Source organism: Mus musculus, chromosome 6, assembly GCF_000001635.26.
Source record: "Mus musculus strain C57BL/6J chromosome 6, GRCm38.p6 C57BL/6J".
Classification (NCBI taxonomy): domain Eukaryota; kingdom Metazoa; phylum Chordata; class Mammalia; order Rodentia; family Muridae; genus Mus; species Mus musculus.
In genome coordinates, this window is record NC_000072.6 from 47,737,040 (window position 1) to 47,748,392 (window position 11,353).

Below are 11,353 nucleotides of genomic sequence, written 5' to 3' on the forward strand. Positions count from 1 at the left end.
GAATTCATGATCAGTTGTAATTCCTGTTTGGTCTAAGTCCTTTCGGGAAATGAGTTGGATTTAAATCATGGGGGGCGGGGGTTTGGGGAGACTGAGGGTAGTCGACAGAAAGTCTACTTCGGGATCAAGACTAGAATGTTCCCCTTCCTCATAGAACAGCAAGAGAGCTGCATCGTTGAGAGAAGGAGCACATGAGCTTCCGTGCCTTCCAAGCATGTACTCGTAGGAGCAAGAAAATTAGGCCTGGGACAAGTTCATGCTCACAGAGAGCATCCGTTCAACGTTGGGCCTGACTTCCTGGATCTTGTGATCTAAGCCTGTGGCCATAAGTGCTCGGTGTGCACCTCGAAGAGACACACGGCTAGGAATAAACAGCAAATCGCTCTATTACGAGTGTCAGAATAGAGGGTAGGCGATTGCCCAGATTACCTGAACAACAAGACTTCAAAACGAAACAAAACAAAACGAAACGAAACGAAACGAAACGAAAGGTGCACAACAGATGATGATCGGTCTCCCGCTAAATACAAAGTGTCACCAGTCAAGCACAGAAAAAACACTTGCTAACCTAGGCTCCATTGCCTTAAACTTTGTTCATCAGTTAAGACAAGAGTTAAGTCCATCTAGTGGAGAGAAAGAAGGATGGGAAAAGTTTCTTAGGCGTGAATGTCAAAACAAAATTATGTCATCAAGGCTCCTGGTGTAGTTTCCTTTTGTGGGATGATTTTAATCTGGTTTTGGAAGAATATGTTTCTGGGGTGATGGCTTTTAGAGAATATGTGACCTGTGGCTACCAGGTAATCTTCTTACACACAGAGAGTGCTGTCTTGGGTGGTATAAAAAGGCTGAGAGAAGAAACAAACAAACAAACAAACAAACAAGCAAACAATGTTCTTGGCGCCAGCACGTTTCCATCCACCAAATGTGCACATGTGGAGATGTGGATATGGAGATGTGGGTGTGGGTAAAACGGTTGGAGCCTGCTTATTGGAGCTTGCTCCATCCATCTGATATGTCTGTCTGTCTGTCTGTCTGTCTGTCTGTCTGTCTGTGTGAATGTCTGAACTTATGTGTATGTGTGAAGCTGTTTGAGTTTCCTGCTTTCTACACTCAGTGTGTGTGTGTGTGTGTGTGTGTGTGTGTGTGTGTGGTGTCTGTGTGTGTTTGTGTGTGATTTCCCCCTCTCCCCTTTACTCTTTGCATTTTGCAGGATTCAGCAACCCTCTCTCGGTCAAAGGGAGTGCCTCCCCTTCCCCAATAACTGAAACTTTATTCCCTTAGAGAAAAGTGGCGAGTAGGCCCACACCACCCCCAACCCTGCCAATTCCTCACTCAGCCTTTCTCAGTTAAGGCTGTGGGGTCCATGCTGGCCTTGGCAGACTGTAAGGACAGAGTTGACTGGGCCCACCGAGGTGGGAGTTCTGGGGGTCTCCGGTGGAGTGGTGGAGTATTGGATGGGTTGAGATTGGGGTCGAGGGGTGCGAGGGTGGGGCATGGTGGGTTGGGAGAGTCTCTGCAAGCACCGGGGGTCGCCGAGTAAGGATCCCAGCGAGGCAATAGAGGAATATGCTTCAATAGGACTCAGGCTCTCTTTTGCTAGTCTTGCTTTTTTATTATTATTACTAGATATTCACTTCATTTACATTTCAAATGCTATCCCAAAAGTCCCCTATACCCTGCCCCCGCCCTGCTCCCCAACCCACCCACTCCTGCTTCCTGGCCCAGGCATTCCCCTGTACTGGGGCATATGATCTTTGCAAGAAGAGGGCCTCTCCTCTCATTGATGGCTGACTAGGCCATCCTCTGTTACATATGCAACACAGCTCTGGGGGGTGGGGGTGGTACTGGTTAGTTCATAGTGTTGTTCCTCCTATTAGTCTTGCTTTTTTGTAAACAGGCTTGGCCATTCTACCAACTACCTGTAGCTGATGTGACAATGGTTCAAGGCAAGGCAGCCAAGGTAAGGATAAAAGACCTTTGCCTGGTAGTAGGCCTGCAAATGATAGTGTTAGCTTCCTTCCTTCCTTCCTTCCTTCCTTCCTTCCTTCCCTCCTTCCTTCCTTCCTTCGTTCCTTGCTGTAAGAACAAAAAATATGGTGGAGAAGAACTGGGGCAAGGGTCTGAAAAGAGTTTGCTAAAAGACAAAGGTGAGGAGGCGAGGTGTGTGTTGGAATGGAACAAATGGAAGCCCGAATGAAGCAAAGGCCAAGGCCAACGGCAAAGGCGAGGCGAAAGGAGTGGTTGTGTTGTGGCAAGGGGGGCGACAGGCAGAGCCAAAGAGAGCATTGGTGTGGTCGGGACGCTGCCCTCCCTGGTGGACCTTTTGCCCAGAGTAGGCGCAAGGGAGCTGTCCAAGGATTCCAGTGCGAGCATGTTTTGCGAGGAGAAGGCACACTGTGCTCTGTGTGTGTGCATGTGTGTGTGTGTGTGTGTGTGTTCCGTGTGTTCGTTGGTGGAGCAAAGAGAGGCAAGGTGAGGCGAAGGAGAAGGAGAAGAGGAGAAGGGGAAGGAGAAGGAGAAGGAGAAGGAGAAGGAGAAGGAGAAGGAGAAGGAGAAGGAGAAGGAGAAGGAGAAGGAGAAGGAGAAGGAGAAGGAGAAGGGAGTGAAGGGGCATGAAGGGCATGAAGAGCATGAAGGTCCCGGTGGTGTGGGCAGAGGCTGTTGAGAGCGCGTGAGGCAAGGGTGTGAGGCACGCAAGTGTGTTGTGGGCGTGTGGAGTTGTGGTGGTGCCGGGTCGGGTGTTGGGCCTCGGGTGTTTTGAAGAGTGCAAAGAAGAGGAGGAGCGCAGGGGTGAGTGTGTAAGAAGTGTGTTGAGGAAAGGGTGAGGAGCGGAGGGTGAAAAAAATGTGTACCCCGGCTGGCCTCGAACTCGTGATCCTCCTGCCTCTGCCTCCTTCAGCAAATCCTACCGGCGTGCGCCACCACTACCGGCAGCGAACGGGCGCTGCTACGCCCTACTTGAACCGTACCAACGATGACGACACAACACCCGACACGCCCCCATACTCCTACCTGAACACTGCCCACACACCACCAGCGCAGCCTCACCTCACACCCACCGCACGCCCGCACACACAACCACAACACCAACAGCTACGCTCCCTAATACGCCCGCCCAACACTCTTCACTCCCTCCCTTCCTCCCTCCCTCCCTCCCGCCTGCCTCACACCGGACTCCCGTGCCACGGCGACACCTGCCGGTCGCGCCGGGAACCGACACTCGCCGCCGACCCGGAACCCGGAACCCGGAACCCGAACCCCAACGTGCCGACGACTCTTGCCGCCTGATCGCCCACCAGCGACCAGCGATCAGCGACGAGCGACGAGCGACGAGCACCGGCTCCTAGCTGGTCCTCCTCCTCCTCCTCCTCCTGCTCCAGTCGTGTCGCCCTCCAGGCCCCCCACCTTCCACACAACTCTCTCGGCAAACGCTCACAAGAAGCACCCGCACCACCCCGCACCGCAAGGCAGAAAGACGCCTTGCTCGGCCACCTTGGCCTTTCCTCGCTGGCGAGCGAGCGAGCAAGACCAAAACCGCAAACTCCGAACGCCTGCTGGCCCTTCGTCTACACCCGCGCTCCGCCCTCCCGGACCTCGAGGCCTCGCTGACAGTTCTCCACTCCTCAAGCGAGCCCGGAGGCTCAGCGGGAGCACCCCGTGCTCCAACCTGGTGCTCCTCCAACACCCACAGCTCTGCTTTTCTTTCTTCCCTTTCTGGAAGGCCTGGGCCTTGGGCCACGAGACCACCCTGACCACAGCCAAGTCTCCGGGGCCAGGAGCCAGGCCCTCCACTTGGACCCACACAGTTCCCCACACTCGGGACCCCACGCCCACGCGGACTGGGACTGCCCGTGTTAGCCTCGCAGGAAGAACTGCAGTGGGCAAGTGAGCCTCCTGGAATCGCCCCAGCGGTCCACCGGCCCAGCCTTGTGCTCAGCTCTGCTGGGTGTATCCTGGAAAAACGGAGAGGGGGGGGGCCCAGGACCTTTGGCCCAGCATGGCTTCTTACTCCTGAGGGGTCTGCCTTCTCCTGCCTCTCTTTGCTAGATCCCTCATGGCCCTGGCTTGATGGCATTGGGCAAGGCAAGACACTCACTGCCTGCAACCTCCTGTGATTGCCCTCCTGGGTGATGCCCCCACCCCACCCCACCCCTGCTCTGATGGGCCAGAGGCTTGCGGATCGACCTGAGGAGGAATCCTCTTGAGATAATCCTGTTGAGATGAATTCATGATCAGATGCAATTCCTGATTTGGTCTAAGTCCTTTCGGGAAATGAGTTGGATTTAAATCATGGGGGGTGGGGGTTTGGGGAGACTGAGGGTAGTCGACAGAAAGTCTACTTCGGGATCAAGACTAGAATGTTCCCCTTCCTCATAGAACAGCAAGAGAGCTGCATCGTTGAGAGAAGGAGCACATGAGCTTCCGTGCCTTCCAAGCATGTACTCGTAGGAGCAAGAAAATTAGGCCTGGGACAAGTTCATGCTCACAGAGAGCATCCATTCAACGTTGGGCCTGACTTCCTGGATCTTGTGATCTAAGCCTGTGGCCATAAGTGCTCGGTGTGCACCTCGAAGAGACACACGGCTAGGAATAAACAGCAAATCGCTCTATTACGAGTGTCAGAATAGAGGGTAGGCGATTGCCCAGATTACCTGAACAACAAGACTTCAAAACGAAACAAAACTAAACAAAACAAAACGGAACGAATCGAAACGAAACGAAACGAAACGAAAGGTGCACAACAGATGATGATCGGTCTCCCGCTAAATACAAAGTGTCACCAGTCAAGCACAGAAAAAACACTTGCTAACCTAGGCTCCATTGCCTTAAACTTTGTTCATCAGTTAAGACAAGAGTTAAGTCCATCTAGTGGAGAGAAAGAAGGATGGGAAAAGTTTCTTAGGCGTGAATGTCAAAACAAAATTATGTCATCAAGGCTCCTGGTGTAGTTTCCTTTTGTGGGATGATTTTAATCTGGTTTTGGAAGAATATGTTTCTGGGGTGATGGCTTTTAGAGAATATGTGACCTGTGGCTACCAGGTAATCTTCTTACACACAGAGAGTGCTGTCTTGGGTGGTATAAAAAGGCTGAGAGAAGAAACAAACAAACAAACAAACAAACAAGCAAACAATGTTCTTGGCGCCAGCACGTTTCCATCCACCAAATGTGCACATGTGGAGATGTGGATATGGAGATGTGGGTGTGGGTAAAACGGTTGGAGCCTGCTTATTGGAGCTTGCTCCATCCATCTGATATGTCTGTCTGTCTGTCTGTCTGTCTGTCTGTCTGTCTGTCTGTGTGAATGTCTGAACTTATGTGTATGTGTGAAGCTGTTTGAGTTTCCTGCTTTCTACACTCAGTGTGTGTGTGTGTGTGTGTGTGTGTGTGTGTGTGTGTGTGTGTGTGTGGTGTCTGTGTGTGTTTGTGTGTGATTTCCCCCTCTCCCCTTTACTCTTTGCATTTTGCAGGATTCAGCAACCCTCTCTCGGTCAAAGGGAGTGCCTCCCCTTCCCCAATAACTGAAACTTTATTCCCTTAGAGAAAAGTGGCGAGTAGGCCCACACCACCCCCAACCCTGCCAATTCCTCACTCAGCCTTTCTCAGTTAAGGCTGTGGGGTCCATGCTGGCCTTGGCAGACTGTAAGGACAGAGTTGACTGGGCCCACCGAGGTGGGAGTTCTGGGGGTCTCCGGTGGAGTGGTGGAGTATTGGATGGGTTGAGATTGGGGTCGAGGGGTGCGAGGGTGGGGCATGGTGGGTTGGGAGAGTCTCTGCAAGCACCGGGGGTCGCCGAGTAAGGATCCCAGCGAGGCAATAGAGGAATATGCTTCAATAGGACTCAGGCTCTCTTTTGCTAGTCTTGCTTTTTTATTATTATTACTAGATATTCACTTCATTTACATTTCAAATGCTATCCCAAAAGTCCCCTATACCCTGCCCCCGCCCTGCTCCCCAACCCACCCACTCCTGCTTCCTGGCCCAGGCATTCCCCTGTACTGGGGCATATGATCTTTGCAAGAAGAGGGCCTCTCCTCTCATTGATGGCTGACTAGGCCATCCTCTGTTACATATGCAACACAGCTCTGGGGGGTGGGGGTGGTACTGGTTAGTTCATAGTGTTGTTCCTCCTATTAGTCTTGCTTTTTTGTAAACAGGCTTGGCCATTCTACCAACTACCTGTAGCTGATGTGACAATGGTTCAAGGCAAGGCAGCCAAGGTAAGGATAAAAGACCTTTGCCTGGTAGTAGGCCTGCAAATGATAGTGTTAGCTTCCTTCCTTCCTTCCTTCCTTCCTTCCTTCCTTCCTTCCTTCCTTCCCTCCTTCCTTCCTTCCTTCGTTCCTTGCTGTAAGAACAAAAAATATGGTGGAGAAGAACTGGGGCAAGGGTCTGAAAAGAGTTTGCTAAAAGACAAAGGTGAGGAGGCGAGGTGTGTGTTGGAATGGAACAAATGGAAGCCCGAATGAAGCAAAGGCCAAGGCCAACGGCAAAGGCGAGGCGAAAGGAGTGGTTGTGTTGTGGCAAGGGGGGCAACAGGCAGAGCCAAAGAGAGCATTGGTGTGGTCGGGACGCTGCCCTCCCTGGTGGACCTTTTGCCCAGAGTAGGCGCAAGGGAGCTGTCCAAGGATTCCAGTGCGAGCATGTTTTGCGAGGAGAAGGCACACTGTGCTCTGTGTGTGTGCATGTGTGTGTGTGTGTGTGTGTGTTCCGTGTGTTCGTTGGTGGAGCAAAGAGAGGCAAGGTGAGGCGAAGGAGAAGGAGAAGAGGAGAAGGAGAAGGAGAAGGAGAAGGAGAAGGAGAAGGAGAAGGAGAAGGAGAAGGAGAAGGAGAAGGAGAAGGAGAAGGAGAAGGAGAAGGGAGTGAAGGGGCATGAAGGGCATGAAGAGCATGAAGGTCCCGGTGGTGTGGGCAGAGGCTGTTGAGAGCGCGTGAGGCAAGGGTGTGAGGCACGCAAGTGTGTTGTGGGCGTGTGGAGTTGTGGTGGTGCCGGGTCGGGTGTTGGGCCTCGGGTGCTTTGAAGAGTGCAAAGAAGAGGAGGAGCGCAGGGGTGAGTGTGTAAGAAGTGTGTTGAGGAAAGGGTGAGGAGCGGAGGGTGAAAAAAATGTGTAGCCCAGGCTGGCCTCGAACTCGTGATCCTCCTGCCTCTGCCTCCTTCAGCAAATCCTACCGGCGTGCGCCACCACTACCGGCAGCGAACGGGCGCTGCTACGCCCTACTTGAACCGTACCAACGATGACGACACAACACCCGACACGCCCCCATACTCCTACCTGAACACTGCCCACACACCACCAGCGCAGCCTCACCTCACACCCACCGCACGCCCGCACACACAACCACAACACCAACAGCTACGCTCCCTAATACGCCCGCCCAACACTCTTCACTCCCTCCCTTCCTCCCTCCCTCCCTCCCGCCTGCCTCACACCGGACTCCCGTGCCACGGCGACACCTGCCGGTCGCGCCGGGAACCGACACTCGCCGCCGACCCGGAACCCGGAACCCGGAACCCGAACCCCCACGTGCCGACGACTCTTGCCGCCTGATCGCCCACCAGCGACCAGCGATCAGCGACGAGCGACGAGCGACGAGCACCGGCTCCTAGCTGGTCCTCCTCCTCCTCCTCCTCCTCCTCCTCCTCCTCCTCCTCCTCCTCCTCCTCCTCCTCCTCCTCCTCCTCCTCCTCTTCCTCCTCCTCCTCCTGCTCCAGTCGTGTCGCCCTCCAGGCCCCCACCTTCCACACAACTCTCTCGGCAAACGCTCACAAGAAGCACCCGCACCACCCCGCACCGCAAGGCAGAAAGACGCCTTGCTCGGCCACCTTGGCCTTTCCTCGCTGGCGAGCGAGCGAGCAAGACCAAAACCGCAAACTCCGAACGCCTGCTGGCCCTTCGTCTACACCCGCGCTCCGCCCTCCCGGACCTCGAGGCCTCGCTGACAGTTCTCCACTCCTCAAGCGAGCCCGGAGGCTCAGCGGGAGCACCCCGTGCTCCAACCTGGTGCTCCTCCAACACCCACAGCTCTGCTTTTCTTTCTTCCCTTTCTGGAAGGCCTGGGCCTTGGGCCACGAGACCACCCTGACCACAGCCAAGTCTCCGGGGCCAGGAGCCAGGCCCTCCACTTGGACCCACACAGTTCCCCACACTCGGGACCCCACGCCCACGCGGACTGGGACTGCCCGTGTTAGCCTCGCAGGAAGAACTGCAGTGGGCAAGTGAGCCTCCTGGAATCGCCCCAGCGGTCCACCGGCCCAGCCTTGTGCTCCGCTCTGCTGGGTGTACCCTGGAGAAGCGGGGGCCCCAGGACCTTTGGCCCAGCATGGCTTCTTACTCCTGAGGGGTCTGCCTTCTCCTGCCTCTCTTTGCTAGATCCCTCATGGCCCTGGCGTGCTGGCATTGGGCAAGGCAAGACACTCACTGCCTGCAACCTCCTGTGATTGCCCTCCTGGGTGATGCCCCCACCCCACCCCACCCCACCCCACCCCACCCCACCCCACCCCTGCTCTGATGGGCCAGAGGCTTGCGGATCGACCTGAGGAGGAATCCTCTTGAGATAATGCTGTTGAGATGAATTCATGATCAGTTGTAATTCCTGTTTGGTCTAAGTCCTTTCGGGAAATGAGTTGGATTTAAATCATGGGGGGCGGGGGTTTGGGGAGACTGAGGGTAGTCGACAGAAAGTCTACTTCGGGATCAAGACTAGAATGTTCCCCTTCCTCATAGAACAGCAAGAGAGCTGCATCGTTGAGAGAAGGAGCACATGAGCTTCCGTGCCTTCCAAGCATGTACTCGTAGGAGCAAGAAAATTAGGCCTGGGACAAGTTCATGCTCACAGAGAGCATCCGTTCAACGTTGGGCCTGACTTCCTGGATCTTGTGATCTAAGCCTGTGGCCATAAGTGCTCGGTGTGCACCTCGAAGAGACACACGGCTAGGAATAAACAGCAAATCGCTCTATTACGAGTGTCAGAATAGAGGGTAGGCGATTGCCCAGATTACCTGAACAACAAGACTTCAAAACGAAACAAAACAAAACGAAACGAAACGAAAGGTGCACAACAGATGATGATCGGTCTCCCGCTAAATACAAAGTGTCACCAGTCAAGCACAGAAAAAACACTTGCTAACCTAGGCTCCATTGCCTTAAACTTTGTTCATCAGTTAAGACAAGAGTTAAGTCCATCTAGTGGAGAGAAAGAAGGATGGGAAAAGTTTCTTAGGCGTGAATGTCAAAACAAAATTATGTCATCAAGGCTCCTGGTGTAGTTTCCTTTTGTGGGATGATTTTAATCTGGTTTTGGAAGAATATGTTTCTGGGGTGATGGCTTTTAGAGAATATGTGACCTGTGGCTACCAGGTAATCTTCTTACACACAGAGAGTGCTGTCTTGGGTGGTATAAAAAGGCTGAGAGAAGAAACAAACAAACAAACAAACAAACAAGCAAACAATGTTCTTGGCGCCAGCACGTTTCCATCCACCAAATGTGCACATGTGGAGATGTGGATATGGAGATGTGGGTGTGGGTAAAACGGTTGGAGCCTGCTTATTGGAGCTTGCTCCATCCATCTGATATGTCTGTCTGTCTGTCTGTCTGTCTGTCTGTCTGTCTGTCTGTGTGAATGTCTGAACTTATGTGTATGTGTGAAGCTGTTTGAGTTTCCTGCTTTCTACACTCAGTGTGTGTGTGTGTGTGTGTGTGTGTGTGTGTGTGTGTGTGTGTGTGTGTGTGGTGTCTGTGTGTGTTTGTGTGTGATTTCCCCCTCTCCCCTTTACTCTTTGCATTTTGCAGGATTCAGCAACCCTCTCTCGGTCAAAGGGAGTGCCTCCCCTTCCCCAATAACTGAAACTTTATTCCCTTAGAGAAAAGTGGCGAGTAGGCCCACCGCACCCCCAACCCTGCCAATTCCTCACTCAGCCTTCCTCAGTTAAGGCTGTGGGGTCCATGCTGGCCTTGGCAGACTGTAAGGACAGAGTTGACTGGGCCCACCGAGGTGGGAGTTCTGGGGGTCTCCGGTGGAGTGGTGGAGTATTGGATGGGTTGAGATTGGGGTCGAGGGGTGCGAGGGTGGGGCATGGTGGGTTGGGAGAGTCTCTGCAAGCACCGGGAGTCGCCGAGTAAGGATCCCAGCGAGGCAATAGAGGAATATGCTTCAATAGGACTCAGGCTCTCTTTTGCTAGTCTTGCTTTTTTATTATTATTACTAGATATTCACTTCATTTACATTTCAAATGCTATCCCAAAAGTCCCCTATACCCTGCCCCCGCCCTGCTCCCCAACCCACCCACTCCTGCTTCCTGGCCCAGGCATTCCCCTGTACTGGGGCATATGATCTTTGCAAGAAGAGGGCCTCTCCTCTCATTGATGGCTGACTAGGCCATCCTCTGTTACATATGCAACACAGCTCTGGGGGGTGGGGGTGGTACTGGTTAGTTCATAGTGTTGTTCCTCCTATTAGTCTTGCTTTTTTGTAAACAGGCTTGGCCATTCTACCAACTACCTGTAGCTGATGTGACAATGGTTCAAGGCAAGGCAGCCAAGGTAAGGATAAAAGACCTTTGCCTGGTAGTAGGCCTGCAAATGATAGTGTTAGCTTCCTTCCTTCCTTCCTTCCTTCCTTCCTTCCTTCCTTCCCTCCTTCCTTCCTTCCTTCGTTCCTTCCTGTAAGAACAAAAAATATGGTGGAGAAGAACTGGGGCAAGGGTCTGAAAAGAGTTTGCTAAAAGACAAAGGTGAGGAGGCGAGGTGTGTGTTGGAATGGAACAAATGGAAGCCCGAATGAAGCAAAGGCCAAGGCCAACGGCAAAGGCGAGGCGAAAGGAGTGGTTGTGTTGTGGCAAGGGGGGCAACAGGCAGAGCCAAAGAGAGCATTGGTGTGGTCGGAACGCTGCCCTCCCTGGTGGACCTTTTGCCCAGAGTAGGCGCAAGGGAGCTGTCCAAGGATTCCAGTGCGAGCATGTTTTGCGAGGAGAAGGCACACTGTGCTCTGTGTGTGTGCATGTGTGTGTGTGTGTGTGTGTGTGTTCCGTGTGTTCGTTGGTGGAGCAAAGAGAGGCAAGGTGAGGCGAAGGAGAAGGAGAAGAGGAGAAGGAGAAGGAGAAGGAGAAGGAGAAGGAGAAGGAGAAGGAGAAGGAGAAGGAGAAGGAGAAGGAGAAGGAGAAGGAGAAGGAGAAGGAGAAGGAGAAGGAGAAGGAGAAGGAGAAGGAGAAGGAGAAGGGAGTGAAGGGGCATGAAGGGCATGAAGAGCATGAAGGTCCCGGTGGTGTGGGCAGAGGCTGTTGAGAGCGCGTGAGGCAAGGGTGTGAGGCACGCAAGTGTGTTGTGGGCGTGTGGAGTTGTGGTGGTGCCGGGTCG

At 53.4% G+C, this 11,353-nt stretch overlaps 1 protein-coding gene and 1 long non-coding RNA gene across 3 annotated transcripts in view; both read left to right on the plus strand.

Annotated features, from left to right (window-relative positions):
• The window catches only part of Gm40363 (predicted gene, 40363), a 55,983-nt gene extending 54,696 nt beyond the window's left edge, over positions 1–1,287 (plus strand). The window contains exon 2 of the transcript XR_001785228.2: positions 1,211–1,287. The gene's annotated coding sequence lies outside the window, so the exon portion shown is untranslated. The remainder of the gene's footprint in view (positions 1–1,210) is intronic.
• A 510-nt stretch (positions 1,288–1,797) lies between these two features.
• On the plus strand, positions 1,798–10,762 carry Gm52861. Of its 2 annotated transcripts, none has more exons than XR_003956293.1 (4): positions 1,798–1,960; positions 2,900–6,219; positions 7,160–9,357; positions 10,478–10,762. It is a non-coding gene; the product is annotated as a predicted gene, 52861 (long non-coding RNA). The 2 variants fall into 2 exon arrangements; XR_003956294.1 differs by lacking the exon at positions 10,478–10,762 and adding an exon at positions 9,791–9,857.
• Positions 10,763–11,353: the final 591 nt, after the last annotated feature.